This window comes from Odocoileus virginianus, chromosome 6 (genome assembly GCF_023699985.2).
Source record: "Odocoileus virginianus isolate 20LAN1187 ecotype Illinois chromosome 6, Ovbor_1.2, whole genome shotgun sequence".
Classification (NCBI taxonomy): Eukaryota; Metazoa; Chordata; class Mammalia; order Artiodactyla; family Cervidae; genus Odocoileus; species Odocoileus virginianus.
Window position 1 is genome coordinate 53527126 of NC_069679.1, and position 5280 is coordinate 53532405.

The 5280-nt window shown below is 41.4% G+C and overlaps 1 long non-coding RNA gene across 2 annotated transcripts; it reads left to right on the forward strand.

Moving 5' to 3' along the window:
- The first annotated feature begins 1774 nt into the window (after positions 1 to 1774).
- On the forward strand, positions 1775 to 4754 carry LOC139035648 (uncharacterized). Of its 2 annotated transcripts, XR_011488311.1 has the most exons (3): positions 1775 to 1925; positions 2519 to 2618; positions 4527 to 4754. It is a non-coding gene; the product is annotated as an uncharacterized lncRNA (long non-coding RNA). The 2 variants fall into 2 exon arrangements; XR_011488310.1 differs by lacking the exon at positions 1775 to 1925 and having other exon boundaries at positions 2075 to 2618.
- Positions 4755 to 5280: the final 526 nt, after the last annotated feature.

The following is a 5280-nucleotide window of genomic DNA, read 5'->3' on the forward strand; positions in this document are numbered from 1 at the left end:
TATGACATAGGAACAATCCATTTTAATGCAAAACTTCCATGGAAATTGATTGCTTAGCTAATGGTAGTTTTAGCAAAACTCAGGGTCAGAGATAAATGAATTTAAAATGCAGTTTTCCTCCTAGAACATCTTTGGATCACACAGAATTCTGAATATGAAACACACACCCTGGGGAATGCTTGCTTGAATCACTTTATGTCCCATTGCTCTCCCTATTACACTTCCCTAATCAAGGTTTTCTCTGCCCTGGGCATAGTCAGTGGGTAAGACAGACTTTGTGTCTGAAGTCCTATGACTAAAAGCTTATTCTCAATTAGAGCTGGGTTTGGGAATTAGAACCAGATCTGGTTTTCAGTTAATTAATTCATAAGAGAAAACTAAGGGCCTGAATTAAAAAAAAATTAATGAGAAAACACTGAAGTCACTGGGAATAGGCTTTTCCAAAATATGTTCTCTTCAGCTTTATTTAATATATTTTATTTAAAAAAAAAACTAATACAATTAAGCTAGATTTAGCCCATAACAAGCTCCGGCTTCTTTCTTTTCTTTTTTTTTAAACAGAGGGGAACATTTGATTAAATTACTATTCATCTGAAAATATTATTTGATGGGGAAAAACCCATTAGATATATAAAGACAGACAACATTAAACAGTTAATTGGGAACAAAGAATCACATGATGTAATGTAGATAACTGAGAGAGAGCTCTTGGCTTTGAAATGCATTTTTATGCAATGTCATGTAGTTAAAATCGCTGTCATGGTACCTTCTTGTCCAAAAATGGAAGTCATGTAATTTCCTCACTTTGGCTGACTCGCTGTCTTGGCATGGTTCTTGTTGCAGATGAGTATAGAGATGGTTCTTGTCATACTTTAGAAAAATGTCATTGGCAAATAGAATGGAAGCACAAGTAAATTTCTGAATTTTTAGATTTTTTTAAAATAGAGAATTTATTTAAAAATATATTCTTGTGACCAATGAAAGTAACTATTTTGTTTAAACAGGAAAAACATTAAATTAAAATTTGATGGGTGATGAGGCAGACTGGGGAGGGTTATTTAGGTGATTAATAGCTAATAATCAGCCAGAAATCTGCCCCCTCTGTAGATATTAATTTAGTGAAAAAGAAAACTTTTTGTTTGTTTGTTTTGTTTATAAAACTTAATGAATAAAATGATGGCCATTTAAAAAAACTGAATACCATTTTCATTCAGAGACCAACTAATTTTGGGCCCAATAACCAAGGTCAGGAAGTTAGTAATCAAGCTCATTAAGACAAATGGCTCAGTTATCGAATTTAGCCAACACCCCTTGCTCTGGAAACCAGAATGGCCTTGGGGCTAAGAAAGAACTGCCCATACTAAGGGTAAAGCATCTGTGATGAGTCAGAGGTTTCCAGACGCATCTCTAAGACATTTCACCTTGTGTACTACCCAGAAGGTTAGGGATGATGCGAGCAAAGGGTAGTTATTTTCTGTGTGCGAGAGCCACCCACACTTCCCCGGAACACCTTTCTCATCTTGTAAAGAGAATAAATTGTTTCCTCTTGGACGGTCTGTACCCATTTGGCTCAGGCACAAGCAGTCGTGTGCCCTGGGGTAAGTTCTGGCCTCCAGCTTCTTCAAGTGGTCTTCCACCCCTTGATGTACCTAAATGGAATTCTGAGAGGCGGCTCCCCACTTCCTCCCAGAGAGACAGCTCCTGCAGTGAGTCACGCAGACAGACACACGCCAACGTCTTGGGCGTTTTCTCTGCTGAGCAGCAGGCTTGTGTTGCCTCCAGCGTCAGCACCCAGTTTCCCAGACGAGGCTGCCAACTGTGTCTGGTGCCACGGCCCTGAGGAACCAAGGGCTGGGTCTGAGGATGCCGCAGAGTGGGAGGGGAAGCGGGTAACTGATCTCCAGTTCACAACAGGAGCAGCAAGGGTAGGTGCTGGGGGTGGGTAGAGGTGGATTGGTCGACAGAGTAAATGGGTCCAGGGATTTGAGTGCCTGCAACAGTATTTTAAGCCCTGGGCACTGCTTTTTCAATCACCACAAATAATTTCTTTTCCATTCTCCCGGGAGACCTCGGATGTGAGCATTAAATTTTCTTGATGTTAGAAGGTTATGAAGCTACGGGCTCAGCCGCTGTTGGGTTTTAATTACCAGAACAGAGTTAGATGATTGGGTAAATGATCGGCTATTTTGCCAGTAGTTTTGAACCCTCCCCCCACCCACTATGGGATTATTGCCTTGAAAATGCTAAAATATTTTTAAGTTCCAAAATCCCTGCTGTTGTGTTAAAGAAAGAATGACTCTAACACTTGTCTAAACAGTAAGGAAAGCTTTTCCAGGGCTGTTGTAAGTTGGAACGTTGCAGTAGGGAAAAGAGCCGAAGTTCAACTCCAACTACAATAGACAACAGGGGATTCCAGCCAAAGAGCAGGGGAGCTAGATGGAAAATTACTGAGAGGAGAGAGACTTCAACGGTGGGGAGACTCACCAAACCGACTTGACAGGATTCTTGCTGAAGGCAGGTCAAGGACACAAACGTCAACGTTGGGGAATGAGGAGCTTGATCCCAGCAAGGATGAGGGTTGAGGTCGAGGCTGGTGGAGAGCAGCTTTGTCTTGTGTGGTAAGTTGTTTTTTCCACTGCAGCGAGGGGCACAGGGGCTCTGGTACCATTAATCTGAGAGGGAAAAGGCCCTTCTCAGACTTGTGCTTGGCAGGTAATAGACACTGGATTGCTCTGCAAAGCCCAGGACTTCCCTTCTGGGCCAGCAGGATCAGAGGGTGGGCCGATGATTCTCAGAGGCCTGACAGCTTCCAGGCCTCTGCCCACTATGCACCATCTTCACCCAGTCCAGCCAAGCAATTTGTTGTTAAACTGGATCCAGGGAGACTTAGGAGTTTCTAGTTCTATGTTCCAGAGTCAAAATGGAAGAATCAGATCAACTTAAAAAAAATTTTTTTTTAGATTATTTCCTTATTACGAAAAATATACCCATCCATAGGAGAGAACAAATTGATTTTTAAAATTAATTGAAAAATCGGAAAATACCAAAAAGAGAAGAAAGAAGATAAAGCAGCTATCATCCCGCTGCAAAAGACACCTTCTTTTTTTCTGTCATTCAGGTCAGGCTACGTTGTGTTAGTCGCTCAGTCATGTCCAATTCTTTGTGACCCCATGGACTGCAGCCCCCAGGTTCCTCTGTTCATGGAATTCTTCAGGCAAGAATACTGAGTGGGTTGCCATTCCCTTCTCCAGGGGATTTTCAACACCCAGGGATGGAACCTGCGTCTCCTGCATTGCAGGCAGATTCTTTTCTGTCTGAGCCACTGCGGAAGCCCACAGGCTATGTTATGTTATAGTAACACACACACCCTGCTTTTTTATCACTTAAAACTGTAAAGATTTATTTCTCACTCACACGAAATGTCCTTGGTGGCTTGGCACGAACCGGGGTTCTCAGTCAGGGATGCACACTTGCCGTCTGGAGCAGAGCTGCCGACGCAGCTGAGGAAAACCGCATGGGGAATCACACCTCGGCTCTTAAGGCTGGCCACCAGAAGTGATCCAGAAGTGATCATCTGTCACATCTTACAAGCCAGACATGTGCCTGACTTCTAGGGGATCAGGAAGTAGGGAAAAGACTAGAGTGTTGGCGAACACTAACGATTACCGAAGCTGTCCTTTCCTTCTTCCCTGCCTTTGTTTCCTTCATTCCCTCCTTTTCTTCCTTCTTTCTAATTCAGGTCATGTTTTTTACATTGGACATAATATTTTTACATTGGACTTAATTGATGGCCTGCTCGATCCTGGTGAAATAATATCAGATCACTTTTATTAGCTTATATATTTAAAATATTGGAAACACAATTTTAGATTATAAACTTGAGCTTGTCAAGTAAAGCTTATTCCATTTTTTTTTAAACTGAGGTAAAATATACATAGGATACACTGAATAAATTTATTATTTCAACTCTTTTTGAGTGTAAAATTCAGTAGCATTCACATATATTCATATTCCTCACTATCCATCTCCCAAAGTTTTCCATTATCCCAAACTGAAACTCTGTATCCATTAAACACTAATTTCCCATCCTCTGCCTCCCCTTAGTCCTAGGCAAACATTGTTCTACTTTCTGGGTCTATGTGTTTCTGTCCTCTGTGAGTGCTTCTATATCATGTAAGTGGAATCACGCAGTATTTGTCCTTTCGTGACTAGCTTTTTTCTTACTTCACTTAACATATTGTCTCTTTTCTATTTTTTTTATGTTGTCTCTTTTCATCCAAGTTGTAGTATGTATTAGAATTCCCTTCCTTTTAAAGACTGAATAATATTCCATTGCATGTATATATCATATTTTGTTTATTGATTTTTCTGTCACAGACACTTGGGTTACTTCTACCTTTTGGCTATTGTGAGTAATACTGCTATGAACATGAGTATACAATTATCTGTTTGAGTCCCTGCTTTCAAGTCTTGTGTATATACTAGATCGTTTGGTAATTCTACTTTTTATTTTTATTTTTTTACAGTTGAGAGTGATATTTTATTTGGTGATCAAAACTGAGGACTTAAGCCAGGGACAAAGCCTCTCAGATAGCTCGGAGGGACTGCCCTGAAGAGGTAAGATATAGGATATAGATATAGAGGACATGGAGGAGTTTTTGCAACGAAGACCAGATAGTCAGACTTCAAAAGATTACTGTCAAATAAAGAGAACTGGTGCAGGGAGGATGCCAATTCTGACTCCTTGTTGGAAACTGTTTCTTTGACTTGCTTTTATTATTATAATCATACTCAATGGCTTGCCTGGAGGACCCCGCTCCTTTGCATGACTGTAAACAAAAGTGCCTTTGTTCAGCTCAAGGATAGATAGTTTGTCCATGCCCCACCTCTGAATAGAAGAGATTAACACACCCAGTCCTTCCTAAAGGAGATCAGTCCTGGGTGTTCATTGGAAGGACTGATGCTGAAGCTGAAACTCCAATACTTTGGTCACCTGATGCGAAGAGCTGACTCATTTGAAAAGACCCCGATGCTAGGAAAGATTGAGGGCGGGAGGAAAAGGGGATGACAGAGGATGAGATGGTTGGATGGACATGGGTTTGGGTAGACTCCGGCAGTTGGTGATGGACAGCGAGGCCTGGTGTGCTGTGGTTCATGGAGTCAAAAAGAGTAGGACACGACTCAGTGACTGAACTGAACTGAACTGAACTGAACTTTGAAGGCTGGACATTCCCTTGGAGATGTTTTACAAGACTGAAGACCCTTTCACTTTACTTCCCC